At 42.4% G+C, this 17,658-nt stretch overlaps 1 protein-coding gene across 3 annotated transcripts in view; it reads right to left on the bottom strand.

Moving 5' to 3' along the window:
- The window catches only part of GPR155 (G protein-coupled receptor 155), a 30,819-nt gene extending 28,364 nt beyond the window's left edge, over positions 1-2,455 (bottom strand). For 2 of the 3 annotated variants that reach the window (XM_080346740.1, XM_080346741.1), the window contains exon 1: positions 1,847-2,455. The gene's annotated coding sequence lies outside the window, so the exon portion shown is untranslated. Of the gene's footprint in view, positions 1-1,610; positions 1,699-1,846 lie in introns of those variants that run through there. The other variant, XM_080346742.1, reaches the window with a different exon arrangement.
- Between the last annotated feature and the right edge of the window lie 15,203 nt (positions 2,456-17,658).

The raw sequence follows: 17,658 nt of genomic DNA, 5'->3' as shown, positions 1-17,658 counted from the left end.
CTACTGGCACTCTTCAGAGGGCTTTGAGTGTGAATCATCTCTTCAGCTCCAGAGATGCCCACATCCCAAAATATTCACATTTAACATAGATTATCCATTGCAGAGCAGTGGGTATTTTCCAGAAATGAAAGCTCTTGCACACCGTGCTGCTCAACATAGTGAATACCTCTCTCAGTCCCTTTAGCTCTACAGGATACCTGCATTTATATAACTGTCATGAGATTATGCAATGACTAATCACAGATTTAATGTATTGCCTTATCACACCTGGGGCTTAACTCAAACTAGAATCTCATGTGAGCAAAAATGTTTTCAATTCACAGTTCTTAATGAAATCAAAGATACTGATCTGATGCAAAACCAAAACCTTACATATTCTACACGGACACGCACCTGTTCTTACACTAGATGTAAATTAATTAGTCAAATTTTACTAAACACAGTTACAAAGGAAAGCACTTAGCTTTGACTCCGTAAGGCATATGATTTGTGGTTATCCCTTCAGGGATTGAGATTTGAATCCTTGAAAACCCAGCCACAACTGTGTTGTTGGGAACTGCAGGCCAATGAAGACAAAGCTTTTAGGAACAGCACTGCCTACTCTGCTGTGGAGAAGTTGTCTCCTTTTCCATCAGAAAAATCCCTTTCATCTTCTTTTTTAATGAAAGTCAAAAATGGTAGGAGAGAATAGAAGAGACATCTCAATGCATATCTTCTCTCTGGTCTCTAACTCTCAAGCTTTCAGCTGATAATCACTCTCAGGATAATTCTGGTGACACTGGCAAGGCTGTGCACATTGTTCATAAATTATATCCCACAATGTGACCTCATTTCCTACTTTAATGCAATGCAGAAACATCCAAGGATGACACATTATTTTATTCAAGAGGCTGAAAGTGGAGTGGGGGCAGAAGGAGTTACTGTTCATGGCAGCTCTAGCACCTCATCCTCAGCTCAGATAAGGACGTACCACATGCATGTTCCCATAAGAGTTTGTAAGTCAGTCAAAGAGGAAGCAACTTTAAAGAGATACAATGATAAAAGTGGAAAGAAGTGATTACTGCAGTTCTTATTCTTGCAAGGTAACCACAATTTTTACTTTTCTCTCTATTTGGCTAAGAAAGCAGATACAGGATACTACTGTCGCAGCAATTAACCCAAGAAGTGGGCCACCACCAATGCAACAAGTGATATGAGACCTTTAATTTCCCCAAGCAGTTGCTCTTCAAGCTTATGTTTCCTTTCTCAGTTTTGCCTGTGCTGTCACTACCAGCAAGCCCGGGGCCCGCGGGGACGGCGTGTGCGCAGGTAGCCCGGGAGGCCCAGATCCGCCCTGGGCACGCGACTGGCGGAGCTCACGGCACCGCGGCACCACAGCCCGCGCCAGAGTGTGCCAGCACGGGCCCGGACAGCGCCAAATGAAGCAACAGTTGCCAGCGGCACGAAATACCAAGCCAAAATGGAAAACATACCTCCCCCTAATTTTCAGTTAGGCTCATCTTGGGGTTTGTCAACAGATAGATACATGCTTTTGAAGCAAATAGCAAAATATACTTCAAAATACAGATTATATTTTATTGTTGGCAGCCCTTAAGAAGTGTCTCACTCACCGCACTTGCCCAATAGAGGTGAAGCATCCTCTGAGTTACAGTGAGAATGCCACAGCAAAAACAAACGCCTCGTGTCTGCCCCTTCCTCGCCCATCGCTGCTCTCCTTCCCATGGTCACCACAGCATTTTCACTCGGAAACACCCGAGATACCAAAAACATCCCAGCGCTATCCTGTGTGACAGCTGTCTCATTAGAAAATAAAGCTAGAAGTCGGGGGAAGGGGTGCACAGCTTACCTACTTAGCTTCTGGCAGGCGCCCTCGCACAAGGGTATGTATAGAGGACTCGTACTCTGCCAAGGTGAGAACCTCTTCAAGGCCGAGGCTGCCGGTACCGAGGCCCAGGAGGGGAGGGCTGGCCCGCCCCGGCCCGCCCCACGCTGCCGGCTCAGGCCCCGGCCAGGCCCGGGGGGCGAGCGCCGCAGCCGCACACCGCCCCCGCCCCGGAGGCCCGGCCCGGCCCGGCGGGCGCCCAGCGCTGTGCGGGGCGGGCAGGGGCGCGGGGCTGCGCGGCGGCCGCCGGCGGGTGGGAGGGATCAGCCGCAAGATGGCGGCGGCGCGGAGCCGCGACCCGGGCTGCCGGCGGAACCCTCGGCGCCGGTGGGTGGGAAGGCGGCTGCGGGGCGGCTTGTCCGCACCGCGTCCTTACCCCGAGGGCTTCTCCCACTCTCGGGAGCCGCATTCCCTGTTGGGAGCGGAACAAGCCACCACCGCCTTCGGCTTCTACCCGCGGCAGCCCGAGCTGCCGGCTGCCGGCTGCCACCTGCCCTCAGCCGGGCCCGCCGGGGCGCTGCCTCCCCGCGGGGCGCAGGAGGGCTGGGCAGAGCCTCCGCTCGCACGCGTGGGCAAAACACGGGCCCGCGGCTGCAGCAGCGGCCAGACCGAGGCTGAGGGACGTTTATCTGCGGGAGGCAGGGCCGCCGCGCAGCCCGGCACGGGCCGATAGCGGCACCTCTGCCGCCCCTGCCCGCTCCGCTGCCGGCGCCGGGCTCGGCTTTTAAACCGCTAGAGCGGGTAGAAACGAGCGGCCCTGCTTGCCACATGGCATCGCTTCCCCTAGGCCGCTCAGACTGTCAGTGGTTTCTCCAGTAAAAGCTAAAAGCTGGTAATAGTCAAAGCATTTCTTGCTGAAAAAGAAGATCCAGGTTGTTAATGGCCTCCTGGTTTCAGTGCAGCTGGGGAGACTGCAGTTCGAGCCACCTGTTTTCTAGGAACTAAGCCAGATAACTGCTGCCACAAAGACAGCAAGTGTGGAGTTCTGCCTGTTGTACACTTTCTTCCGCAGCTCATTTGATGCAAACCAGTTTGTCTTACCTAAGTGTAGCAGACATATAGCAGTAAGTGTCCTAACTGGAGCAAGCGGACTTTTCTGGCTAGTGTGGTGCCATCCAGCTCTTGTATGCTCCCTGGTTTCCCCCTCCAGCGCAGGAACTTCAACCACAAAAAGAATGTTCCTCTTCCCTTTCATGTAACGTCCACAGGAGACAAAACCAGAGAGGCTCAACCGAAAGATCAGAGAGGGGTGTACAAAAGCCATGCCAACATACATTTATCGCGGGAAGGCAGTATGGCTGGTTAGGTAACGCTGCCCTGCTGTAACACTAGGGTGAGACTTTTCTTTGGTGCAAACACTAATAAAGAAGCCTCTTGTTAATTTACTCAATGTTTAAGTTTCTCTGTTTGGCACCTGACAAAGACTACTTTGAAACTGATTTGGATTAGTTCTTGAAAGTACAGTATAATAGGATCTTTCAAGATTTTTTTGGCTTTCTGCCTTGCACCCTTCCCTATAGAAATGGCATGCCTTAGGGGGACATGTGCTGGGGTGTAGCAAGGGAGGCATGCCAGGCTGTTCTAAGAAATCTTGGGAACAGTTCATGCCTTCCCCTCTCTTGAACTCATTTGCTCCTCTTAACATGAACACTAGTGATTCAGCACTTAATAAAGTACTTTAAAATATTATCATCCTTCAGTGCATTATTTTACAAGAGCTTACATTTAGCCGGATAGGCTGCTTATTGATTGCTATTGATACCCACCAGCCGACAGCATGGTTTTGCAGGGGATAAGCAGTTACAGGAGACAGGGCTGTATTTCCATCTCAGCTCTAGCACATACACATGCCTTGATCAGGAAAGTGCACTTAACCTGGGTCTTGTGTTTTCTTCTGGGCAGCACCAAGGAATGGTAATACTCAAAAGTATGAAATTGTGGTACAAAAATCACATGATGAGAGAAAACAATAGGAAAAAATACAAGAAAATTATATTTCGATTTTAGATTAATTACTTAAAGCAAGTTTTGTGAATTATAGCTACTAAGAAAAAATAAGGGAAAATTATTACAAATAAATAAATAAGTAGGACTTAATAGAGCATATTTCCTCTTCAAGAGTTGAATTTTTTAAAGCATATTATAATCAGCCTAGCAACAACTGTCATTGACATGTAGCCATTTCTGTGATGAACAGAGAAGAGCACCAGGGTTTGACCCCTACGCTGCTAAGAAACATGAAATTTTTATTAACTAGACTATGCCACCAGAACAGCTCCATGAGTAACTGAAACACTGGATTACAGGACCAGTTCTCCACTTGATTGGGAACTGTTAGGAACACAGTTTGTTAGCATGTTTTAACCTGGAGAATTAGCAATGATAACTTAATGCTGGAGTCAATAATTCTTTCTAATGCAGTACTGAGTACCCAGGATACTCCTGAATATTCCCTGAGACTGTACCAAGTCCTGCTTCATAGAACAGCAAAGGACAGTACCCACTCACTCAGTACTTAATCAAAGCTCCATAGGCTTTTTCTTTGAGCCACATGTTCTTCTCTGGCCTTGAATTTGGCCTTTGTTTTGGGTGGAGCCTCTTTGTGTTCCAGCACTCTGGGTTTATAATAGAGTTTACTTTCCTTTTGCTTGTAAGATGTTTGAAAATTAAGGGGCACAGACAGGGACCCCAGTCCCTTGAAGTTTCACCCACCCCATATCAAAAAGCCCTCCCTGCACTAACAAAAAACCCCAACATCGGGACTAGCAATGCCCATAGCTACATTAGTGTGAATAATGTAGGGGAGAGGCAAGTGTTTTGTTTTAGTTTGTATTTTTGTTTGGTTTTGGTTTTTTTACAAAGTACTGAGAGGACAGAGTGACACAGTCCATCAGCTCTGAATCACAGCTGTCCTCCACCACTTGCATCTCAATTTTGACAGTAGAAATGTAGATCACAGAAAACACCACTACTGGTGTTGCAAAGCTAAGCTTTCCAAGAGCTACTAAATAAACATAAAACTGAAAGTTGTCCCCAAAGTCTTAATTTGATCCTCTTGAGCATTCCCATGCCACCCATTACATAGGCATGAACTGCTTCCCACCTTGATTTTTGTTCTGTTTTCGCTCAAATTGGATGCTTCCATCCATTTATGTTCCATCAGAGTAGTGAACCAAGCATACAGGAGAGACAGCTCCTGCTTTTTGATTTGTGCAACCTCTCAACCAGTGAAACGCAGCTGGAGCAACTATTACATGAGTTGTCCTGCTGACCTGTGGCTTTCGTCATACTCATTTACCTGCAACAATTACACATACACAGGAGCTGCAAGAAGCTTAACCCTCTCAATGACAACAGGTTTCAGCTAATTTAGCTTTCCAGATCGAGCAGTAAGCACATGCAAACATATTTCTTGAAGGCATACAACTGAGCCAATTTGGACAGATTTTCAGGAGATCACAAATGTGTCTTTGTCCCTGATGCAAAGGCTACTTTACTAGTAAATTGCAAGTGGTTGTTGCAAAACCTGAAACATTGGCACATTCTGAAGAAAAGATCTCAAGCATTTACTGTAAGTAAGTACATTGTTCCAGTTTCTGAAAATACTAAAAGTAAGGGTACTTTTTCCTAGAAGGGTTCAGAGAGCTGGCATGGAAGTTGTAGCCAAATTGTTAAGGTATGGTGGTAATTGAAAGACACCACCTTATGACAGAAGTGTCAAGTGACCTTCAAAGCAGTGCTATTGACTGAAAATTTACTACTAATGTATCTCTAAACCTCTCAGTAGGATATGTTACAAGAAAGTGGCTTTTCCAAGAATAGATAGAAATAAGAATACAGAGGATGAGCAGACAGCAAGAATGTTGGGAAATGCATCAGGATGATATTTGTCTGGAAATCTACAGGTGTAATCTCAGTGCAATTTCTAGACATCTGTGCACCTAGTTTTCAACAACATGGAAAAATCCAAAGATCTTACTAACACAATAATTACAACAAGGGTGGAGAGACTAGCACTTCTTAGGTAATCTCCTTATATTCAATTACAGGAAAATGCTTACTCAATGCTCCTTGGTTCTTGACAACAAGCCAAATTTTATATGAAATTTGGAATTATGCCTATAGACAACATGACCTTGTAACTCCAGTACTGGAAGAACTACTGCTCTCATACTGCTTATTGCTTACCAGATAAATGGACTATGTAACACAAAAAGCAGGGACCTGTGCCCAACTTCTGTTAAATTTTCTTAGCTGACTCCATCTGAAAATGCATACTTGGTTAATCTAAAACTGTAGTTCGAGATCAGGAAAGTTTGTTGTTTTCTAATGTCTGTTCTCTTTCAGTTGTGCGTAGGATGTTCAGGAAGAACGTGAAGTGCTTATCTGGATCTAGATGTGTCTGATCACTTATGCTGACTCACATGGTTACTGGAAAATAAACTATAGCTTACCATATACCTATGTTTGATGAGACAGTTAAGCAACAAGAGAAATCTGAGGAAAATTAATCTGTAGAAAGGCAACAGGCCCCTGGATTTCTTTTCTGGAGCGCGGTATCAAAGGGAAAGCACTTAACAATCCCATGAAGAAATTTCCCAGATTTTTGAGCCTTAAACATCACGAAAAATCCAACATCTGTGTCCCTAAGAGCAGCCTAACCCAGAGGCTGGGAGAACACCTACCCAGATACTGTCACCCACAAGCCCAAAGCTTGTTAACACAGAAATGGTGACAGATGCACTGGATGTTTACATTCACTTGGGTTACTTTGAAACACTTTCATAAAACATCTTCCTTCTCAAGAAAGCTATTTATCTGCTCATCTACATTTCACAGTAGTACCCCTCATTATCTCCACTGGTTACAAGAACTTAATCTGTATTTTTGGTATAGTATCTTTTGTAAGACAGCATGTATGTTCAAGCTGGTTTTGCAAAGTCCATGTTTATTATGTCTACTCACTTCCACTTTACGCTTTGGCTGAGACAAAGGCATGTGTTATTGGTTACAGACCTGGAGATGCAATTATAGTCTTCAAAATATTGTATCTGCCAAAAGAAAATAAGTGAAGCGAATACAGTCAGCTTGCAGAAAGTCAAACTAAAACTTCAGCGATAATTACGGGCATCCAGATGTGTTGAAACGGACTGTGATTGTAAGCAAAAGCTGTAAATGTTGTGCATGGTGAGATTCAACTCTCTAATGCAAAAGTAAAGAAAAAAGTTCAAATTAGATTGCACTGAATTCAGTAATGTTCAGAAGAGCTCTGTATTATTTCAATGCTATGAGATTTTTTTCTGAAATTGCTTTCAGGGGAGACAAAATAATGTTACAGAGACCTCCTGACTGCACAAATTCATCATTGGTGCTATGGTATCAACCCGTTACTTGGCTCAGCAAGAAGGTAACTTTCCTAAAGTCAAATGCAAGTACTCAAAGATGAGTTAACAAGCTAAGCAGTCTGACTGGGTGGGAGGGGGGTAAGAAAAAAGTATGCAAGAGTCATGCAAATAAATCAATATTTTAACATAGTGATTTTGAAAGCTTTATCTGGAAAATGATTATCAAGTCTTGTCCATTTACCTTTGATTAGAGCTGTATCTACCATATGTAGGCACTTAAGTTTTTTTTCTTTTTCAATGTTTAAACATACCCACATGACTTACAGTATGTGGCAAAAAATATTAAGAACAAGACATAAGAGTTATAGCTCTTTCTTGACCTAAGAAAACCCATTCATTCGTTTAGACATAGGCAGCTTGTTACTTACATGTTGTCAGTACTCTTCACTACTCGGTCACTGTAAGACTGCTTAAATTCAGCCCAATTCCTCCAAAACAAAACTGGAAGCATTATCAGCATTACACACAAGCTACCAAGTGCTGCTTCACTTAGGAAAACTCTGTTAAAGCAAGCTGCACTGATTAAATAAGCTGTTTCTGTTGTGTGATCTGCTGCACCTGTTGCTTATTCAGTAGGCACTTGTTTAGTAAAGAAACCCAAACAAACAAGGTTCCCAGAACAAGCAAACAAAACTGCAAAACCAATTTTGGCACCACAAATGGAAAGCTTTGGAAATATTTTCAGGATACGACCAAAATCTCTGTAAACTCTTTCTGCTTACTAAGTTTCCATTTGTGATCACATCATATTCCACCATTTTTTAAGCCACTATTTGTTACTTACACAAACACAGTTTAAACGTTATCCAACAATGTGTGGATTGCAGTGTATTGTCTAATCTGGCAGAAATCCAGTCGTTTTTTGTTCATGTATTTCTTCTTCATTTCACCACTGCCACTTTGTCACAAGAGAGTATTAATACACCCTCTTCCTGAATTCTTCTGCATAAAGCTCCTGTACCTATACTTTTTCTTATACTTCTCCCTCTGTAACCTACAGATTCTTCCTTGATGTTCCTTCCTCCTACCTGTTTCTGATTATGTTCAGCAATTTGGCAGTTCATTTAAATTCATGGCCAATATTTTAAACTCGCATGGATTGCCAGACTGACTGTGGTTTTGTTTCCTTTGACTCACAATACAAAGGAGTTTCTTTCTTCTGTTAAATATTGAGTAAATATTTGTTTTAATATTGCATTATTGTCAGCATGGCTTTCTTAAAACTATCTCTTATTTCCACACTTCCACTCGACATTTTCTATAAAAAAAGGTACTTTAATTCTTACCTTCTCCTCCAGCTGCAGTTAAACTTCATTTTTTAAATACTTTATTTGTTTAGGTTTAATAGCCCTCTACTTTTGGTTGAACTGAAACAGAGTAGCGTCAGACGTGCTAATCTGTTGCATCATTTTTATGCCAATACTGGAATTTTACTTGCCTAAGAGTTGTGCAACTGCGTGGAGGATCAGGCCGTGTACATCTGGAGTGAGCTCGCTGCCGTTCCAACCGTCAAACAGCGAGCAGCGTTCTGAAATAATGCACTAGACATTGCCACATGCTCATAGCCAAAGCCACTCAATCAAAATGGTCAATAGTTAAATACTAGGACCACAGCTTATTAATTGCTTATCATACAAGCGATATATAGTAGTGAAACATATCGATTAAGTGTCATAATCCTCAAGTGCTGACGGTGACATTAAAGAGATCCTCCTGGCTGGGAAGCACAAAATTAAGGAAAGCGGCCAAAAGTGCCCCCTAGTGCCCCGCTCCCCGCACACCAGCGCTGCCCCGGCTGGAAGGAGCTCGGCAGAGCCGGGGCCGGCGGGAGCGGGGGGCTCACACGGAGCCCCCGTCCTGCTGCCGGGGGAGAGAGTGAGCGAAGCTGCTTTTGAAAGGAGCTGCTGGAGCCGGAGGAGCGCGGGCAGCCCGGTGCCCCCGGTGCCCCCAGTGCTGCTGCGGGCGGTGGGCGACGCCCCGGCTACCGGAGCCTCACATCACCCACTTGCATCTGCAGGGCTTGGCAAACTGTGCTTTTTGGGCTCATAACTGTCATCTGCTGTGGAAACTAGAGCATTTCGTAGCAATAAATAATTTTCTGTATGAAAAAGTGTGTGTGTGTGTGCGAATAAAAGCTAGTTTAAAAAAATGCTAAAACAAGAGAGCTCTAGAAATAAGTGCTTAGAATAAAAGTCTCTGATGATGATTGCAGGGAATGTTCTTGCTGTTAATTGACCATCTAACATGCTCTTCCATAATGTATTGAGACTCCGATTGCTTAGAATTAAAAGTTTAGGTAACTTACAGGACACAAAGCTTCTCTTGGAAAAAGAGACCCCCTTGAGGGTTTCTTCCAACAAAAATGATTCTATGATTCTTGCATCAGAGGCAGAGTATTTCACAGCACAAGCAGGAATTCCTAGCTTGGAGGTGCATCGCACCTGTTCTCACACCTGCTTAGTTGAAAACAAATACAAACGTACAAGCTTTCTCATTTTATGATGCATGCTTCTGCTTGGACTTACATTAGAAATGTCCACAGCTAAAAATGGATGTATAGTCTCCTTACCTGTTACACAAGTGACCAGTTTGTGTCTGAGGGAGAAGAATGAAGCTCCTGACATAGAGGGCTTGTGGTAATTCTCTGAAAGCACACAGCAGGATTTTTGTTTAAAATCAGCAATAATCTGGAGCAAACACACCAACCCCACAGTTGTCAGCCATTTGGATGGAAGAGCAGCAGCAGTCCTGCAGATACAGTTGAGAAGAATAAACTATACAGGAAATGAACAGGATATCTGTATATTTGCAAACAAAGGTCCCCATGTTTTGTAAGTAACCCATGCTACTGGCCAAATAGAAGAAGTGAAAGTTTCTGTTTTAAATAGGGAGGAAAAACAAAAGCCTGAACAGAAGAATTTCAGCAGTTTGCAGCAAGGGCAGCACAGAAAGAACCAACAGTCTCTGACAAGCAGTGCAAGGGACATTATATACAAGGTACGCTGGTTCCAGTATCAACACACATATGACAGGGGCTGGGTTTTAAGGCTAGACTCTCACCTGTAGCCTTTACCTTGCTCTCTTCACAAGTGCTCCAAGTGCTTCGGCCACCTTGTGCTCTCAGGGCTTGGGGGGGCTCAGCGTTCAGCCACGCTTCCCTGTGCCCGCTGCTCGACGGGGCATACGAGGGCTCACCCCAGCTCTGAATTTACTAAAACTTCTGCCAGAATGTAGGACAGGATAGACTCATTTCACATGCTTACTTCAAGTCGGGTAGGATGTGAAATAAAGAACTACCTAATCACCCATCCTGGCATGAACACAAAAACATTTTCAGAAGGAAATCAGGTATCGTGTTCACACAAGCTTGGAGCCAAACAATTGTGCACACAGGTAAATGCCAAAGGTAGCCGAAGTGTTCCTCTTTGGGCAGGGGATGGTTTTGAAAAGGGAATTGCACAGTGGTGAAGCCCTGCCCTGGCTGCAGGGAGGGATCAGCAGTTCCTGTTTTGGTGAGAGGAAGATGAACAGCAACAATAGCCCCCTCGTCCTCAGCCCCTCTGCCCGCCTTTACCTCAGAGGTGCTTAGGCAGAGATTTCTGCTGTATTCTAGCAAAAAAAAATACATAAAAAGCACAATTTCATGTTCAAAATGACAAAGGTATTTTTATAGGCTAAACTCCAGCATTCTTGAAGAAATAACTTATTTGAGGAAGAAAAAAAGAATGGTAAAAGCAGGGAGAAAATATTATGAAAATGAAAAAGTGCCCTATTGTAGTGGAGTAGAAAGCTTGGCACTATCGGATAGATAGCATTCATGTTAGAGTTCTGGTTTACAATTTGAATGTAGCTTCTGCAGAAGCCATATATCTTAAGCCATAAACATGTGTTTTGAGATTGAAGAAGTGATTATCTGATCTGATATTTTTATTCAATAAAGAGATTAACATTGAATACAAGTAGTGTTAGCAGCAGCCACTCAATTTATTCTCTGTGTTTTAATCAAAGTATTTTTGTGTCAGTTATCCTTTCCTCAGGTTTATTTATGTACCCGGACAGTTGTTGAAACTTGTAGACAGGTTAAGAGCCTCATTGCCAATGCAGCAAGCAATGGAAGTGTGCCAGATCATTTCTGTCTCCCTGTTCTGTTGAAATAAAGATGCTTAGGTATCAAATTTTTAAATGTTTATATATCTTTTTTCATCAGCTGTGAGAGAATAGAATAAACTAGTACCTTTTTTTTTTTAAAAAAAAAAATTTTTTATTTAACAGTTGAGAAATCCAGGTGTATTTTTCCATCCATTATAGAAGGAATCCATCACACCACCTTTCCCAGAGAGTTGTGACCATTTAAACTGGAAGTTTAACACAACTGAGACATTTTCTTTTCCATTAAGCTGCCACCTCACAGCTTTTAGGGGCTGTAAGATAAACAACGAGCAGCGTAGCCTCATTTTAGGAAGTGAGAGCAGAGCTGCTCACCACAGGTCTGATACACAAGCAGAGTGCACTTACATTGCTCGGATGCAAATGACTGGACTAGTGAAGCCTGTATTAGGAGATTTGCCAGGCACAAGGGAGGCAATGGGAGGGAATCGCCAGATGAGCATCTTCTGAGACTTACAGCAGCACTGACACATTTTTTAGAGGAATGCCTTCAAGAGTTACAGAAAAGGCAAGTTATTCTTGATGAAGTTGATTGCATCACCCTGCAACGTGAAACAATCATTCTGCTCAGAATTGGTTTTATAACACCTACACATTAGCCAGTGGACGTAATCTGTGTGTTTGGAGGCTTTTAGTAGCTCACACTGGTAGAAGAAACTATTCTTACTTCAGCACTGCTGCAATATCTGCAGAGTGGAGATGAAGTGCCATTCTGTCTACTTTTATGCTTCACCAAGGCTTTTGATTAGCAGTCTGTGTTTGTGTAAACACACATACACCAAGTAGCACAGACACACCAAAGTCACAACAACCAGCAGGGTACAGAACAGGTTACCGAGGCACTCATGTGCTCTGCAAAATTGTTATTGTGATATATTTGAAAGGGGGAGTGGAGCCCAGGCACAGCTCTGTTTGTAGGTAGAAGTTAATGTTATGGAAACATTTTTGCTTATGAAATAACTTATTTGATTTTAGAGTTGGCATGCCACTGTATGCACCAGACCCTCACAACTTGGAAGAGTAAGTATGAACTTTTTAGGATTACAGAGAGTCTTATTCAACAAATGAAAATTATGAGCTCTTTTAAAAGTGTAAATCTTACTGTTTAATTTTGTATAAAAGAAAACATATAGGACCTCTACAAGTATAACAGAAAATGAAACTTGGAATCAAGCTTACATCATGTTACATATTTGGGTAATTTTCAGAGAGCTATAAGATAGCAGAAACAGCTGTTAAGAATTGCTCATCATACTTACTGTTAGCTTGGGAAAAACAAATACTGAAGGCTCTTATCTATTTTGTTAGTTACCCTAAATAATACATGATTTTTTGTACAAGGACATATGGGCCGATATTTAGCCCCCAAAGCAACAGCAGGCCAGGACCAATCTACTATTTTCAATGTGAAATAGAGTCAGGCTGGGTGAGAGGGCAGCCGGGAGCAGCCTGTGCACACAAGGCAGGAAGGTCATTGGAAATTGTTGAACCATGATCAAAGGAGTTGGATGTTTTTGTGCATGCAACACGTGAACCTTCCTGCAACTGCATGGAACAGTCAGAACTGTTGTACACTGTAGTCTGTGGGTTTATTTTAAAGCAACAGCATTTCTGAGGCAAATGGAGGAAGGACTATGTTGTGGTTATGACTAGGTCACAGCACGCTCAGTTCAGTTCCCTCTTCCCAAAGTCAATCAAGTCTTTTAATTTATTGAAAACCAGAAAAAAACATGTCTCGTGTGGTAAAACATGAGATAGAGAGTCCTGGTAGCTGATCCCTTAGGTCGATACCTTCGATTCCTCATTCAAGGCTACTGGCATTGAGATCTGCAAACAAAGGTCCCTCAGCCTGCTGAGCCAGCTCCTTTACAGCCTCCACCCTCCGTCACAGCTGTTCTGTTTGTACAGCCCAGGCACTGGGACCAGTGCGCTTCTGGCCTACATCTGAGCTGTGGGTGTCTGTGGCCTTGTAAGGAAGTTAAGGTCTCTGTCCCAGTCTGTAAAATGAAAGTATTGATAAGCAGTCCCTATAGATGTCAAAGGATCCACTATCTGTACAAGAGTAAACCTGCTGCTTAAGGCTTTTAAAGACAGATGAGTTACAGCATAGAGCTTTTTAACTCAGGGTTTTAAATGCCCTTTGTAATTTCTGAAGAGAAGCTGGAAATGCAGCCTGAATTTGAGCCTCCTTCGGACTTTTATCAAGGGCCTTTCTGTGATAAACTTGGTCCAAATTATCTGAAAAGGTTCACATCCAAGATCCAAGAACAGGGCTCCGAAGTCAAAAGGATGGTTTATTGTGTCTGATATTCTCTGGCAGCTGTCTGCCTAGTCAGTGGAGACAAGAGGCACAAAAATCTGGGCTTAAGTAGAGGGATTTTTCATGTCATCTCCCCACACCAAGCGCCCAGCTTGCATTGCCCAGAGCCAGTGCCCACAGCTCACACAGCAGCCACCTACAGGTACAGCATCGCCAACCACAGACTTTCAAATATTCTTTATCCTAAACCAAACAAATTATTTCTCCTTATCTGCAGCTGTCTAATCCTCACTGTACGGAGGCTCAAAGTCCTCTGAGCGTTATCGCTGCGCTGCTGCACAATGGCACGCAGGAGGGGCAGAGAACCTGCCCCAGCCCCCGCCAGGCTCACCCTCAGCTCCTGCTAATGCTGACATGTGCTTCTGTCATGGAAACAATCCTGATTGTTCTCAAGGTAACAGTCTGCACCACCAGTTAAATAAAAGTAAAATTTATTTGGCATACGACAGAAAAAATAAGGAGAACAAAATCACTTACAAAATAAATGTTAAGCAGAAAAATATTCACAGAACTAGATTAATATTTTATAAAAAGCTCAAACTTTAAGCATCTGATAAAAACATGTTACTTTCTGCTTGGCCTAGGTTTCTCTCTCTTCCATTGTCTTGTGTGGCTTTGGAAGTCCCAATTTAGAGGTCTTCGTTTGCATGTATTAGTTTGCATTAAAAACATTTATCACAGACAAACTGTATTTCAAAATGGCAACGTTCTGAAGGGTTACTCCCTTTTTTAAGACATGCACTTTCCATTTTTTCCTTTTAGTCTGTCTACCTACCTGCCGCATACTCACTGAGAACATTTACACATGCCCTGCTTCTGCTGGGTAACGCCAACAGCCCTTTCACCAGCACTCCAGGTTTATCTTACAACTGAATGGAACAGACTCGTCCACCTTGCAGGCTACGAGATCCCCATTTTCTTCCCGTGTACACAAAGAACCAATCCATGAATGAGCTACACTTTATGTGCTACCAGGTATCTTAGGTAAGAGATTCTCCTTATTTTCTGGTAAATACAGTTTGGAAGATTAAAGTTCATACGATATAAGTTACAGAGAGTCAATGTACCGCCATAACAGGTTCTTCGCACCTGACTGTGAGACAATGGTGTTCACACTGTTGTGATGTGGCATTACGCACATGCACATCTTATATCGTGATTTGTACTCTAGTACTGATTGCAACATTTAGCCAATTGAATGAGTGTTCTTCTCCTTTCCAGGGTCCTGTGGTTGAGGGACCCTCTCTAGGTCTCTTGACATTTGACATTCTGCTTAAAATAATCCCAGTTTGATCATTCAATTATATTCTTTGCTTCCAAGGCAAAAAGTGCCCTTTCTATTTGCATACATTTACATAGAAAATTGTTATGTTGCAATATATGTGAAGGACTATAGCAATTTAGTCCCCTCATCCTCTGCTCCAACAGAGACCTGCTTCTACAGGTGACATGTAAACAGTTGTTGCTGCAAGGAGAAACTACTGTCCATTTTTTTAAGCAACAATGTAAGGATCTTCTTTAATAGCTCAGTCTTGAAGGAAAAAAAATGTTGTTCTTACAATCGTTTTAATGTTGGAAATGCTGGCTTCTAAGCAAGAACTTTGTGACCTTATTTAAGAAGTAGTTCATTTACAGAAATACATGCTTCCTGAATCGCAAGCTGCATTTCCTTAAACTATTCTGAACATTAAACACTGTGACCTCTTCTCCTAATGGCTGGCGCAGAAAGTCATAACAGACATAACATGTGCTTTTTCTCCAAAATTATTGAGCAGAAATTATTGTAACATGGTACAAAAGTTATTCCCATTTTATTTACTGACTTGAATTAACAAAAAATGAACATCCATGCCCGTTGTCATGTAATGTGAGTCTTAGTGATGAGATAAAAAGATAGTTTGAGGTGTGAAGGTTTATAATACAATGCCATTGAAACAAACCCACTAGATCTTATACGCAAGCAGTAAATCAAATGTAGTCCTCTAATAACATATGCAACCACACTGAAGGCAGCTGTGCTGTATGGACAGCAGCATGAGACACCGGTTTGGGAAAGGCTTGAATTGCCAGAGCAATACCAACAACTGACACTGAGGTTAACCAGTGCCCACCTACATCTCACCTGCAGACTGATCCCATCATCTCTGCATACACTGAGCTCAACACGAAATTGGCAGAGTGAGCGCACCGCAGCAGCAGGACTTGGCTCAAACGCTGTGTGACGCTACCGCCGACACTGTCTGCGTTAGGGCTTGGAAGAGCAACACCTATTATTTTTTCTAGTGAGAGACAGAAAAGTTGACTGAAAAAGTCATAAGGCACCACTGATTCAGTATGTCTTGCATTCTTTTTAACACTTCATAGTGAAATAAATACTTTAATACTGATCATATTGTCATTAGCTACTGATATATGAAGCAATATATTGAATGACAAAATGCTGCATTGTTCTGGAATGTATTTAGGGACTTTTACAGCAAAAAATATAAACAGTAAAGTTGTTGTTAGGTGAAAAAAATATCTCTTTCTGCATTGTTCAGCTATTTTAAACATATGCAAAACATCCATTCTGAAGAGGTTTCTATAGTACAAAGAAGTGCTAAAACCCAAGCAGCTCAGGTTTCTTGGCTTGTTGGCTGAGGCCTTTTTACAAAACAAATTATAAAGTGAGATTGAGGCCAGTTTAAGTCTTTGGTAGTGGTCTAGAATTTATAGTCAGAAAACCTTGCTCAAAAGATCAAGTATAGGATATTTTGAATGATGCTGGGAGATGGCAGAACAGTGTGCAGCATTTTCATTGACTTAGTCAAAGTAAAACAGTCATGCTGGAAGCAGGTAAGTTACAAGAAAGGTATCATTTCTGGAGGGTTTTTTTTTTTGGCTGTGTAGCTATTTGGGCATTAATAAGGATTTGGCTGGTCAAGGTACTGAAAATATTGTATTCTTAAATTCAAAATGTTGTTCCTTAGAAAGTTATAAGTGCTTCAGTTGAATAACATGAATACAATAATTTATCCTTTAAGTTATTATCCTAAAAATCTTATTTGGACTTCTATTCACATAATATCCCAAAGAGACAGGCACTTTGTATAGTGCATATGTTGACATGACATCCATAAAATACATATACAAATTCAGTATTGCTATGTTTGATCCCAAGGTGCACCTGTCACATGGAGGTCCCACTAATATCTGTTTAAGAAACTCTTACAGCCACGATCCTGCAATTAGATGAAGATACATCCCTGCGCCTGCGCATTTAATTGCAAGTTCAAGACCATAAATAGTAACTTAAAATAGTTCATTAGATAGAAAAATGTAAAAAAACCAGGTACATAATCCAATGCTATCACAGCTAACATGAATTTGTAAACAAACACTGAAAAGGCTAAATTGAATTTGATCAGGCCAAATCCAAATCCAACTTTGTGTCATCCCCTTCATGGCGACTGCCCAGGCTGTGGGGCAGAACGGGGATCTGCCCCTCCACACCCCCTGCCAGAACACAGACACTACAGTGGGCTCCAGGCTCTCTTCGGCTAAACTCCCTGGATTTCAAGGACTGACCTCATTCTAGCTGCACAGTGTACTCAGGATCATGTCTCCCATGCTAGAGAAACATTTTCTTAACCTACATGACTACTAAGTATGGCTGCTGCTACAGGCTTGGTAACAATCCAAGGAGTACACTGAAGAAACAGAAACTGTCGAGGAGACAGTGGAGAAATTTTTCAGAACTAATCTTCAGAAGCCCAATTAACAAAGACCTATCATTCAGCAATATTTCAAATCCAGAATTACAATCTTGCTCTAATTTCCAAAGGCATTTTATATGTTTGGTTGCATTTGTAAAATGCACTCATACAATAAACTCTTTTCTCGTA

This window comes from Nesoenas mayeri, assembly GCF_963082525.1.
Source record: "Nesoenas mayeri genome assembly, chromosome: 6".
Taxonomy (NCBI): Eukaryota; Metazoa; Chordata; class Aves; order Columbiformes; family Columbidae; genus Nesoenas; species Nesoenas mayeri.
Note: the sequence above shows the minus strand (reverse complement) of the source record. Positions and strands in the feature narration are given on the sequence as shown.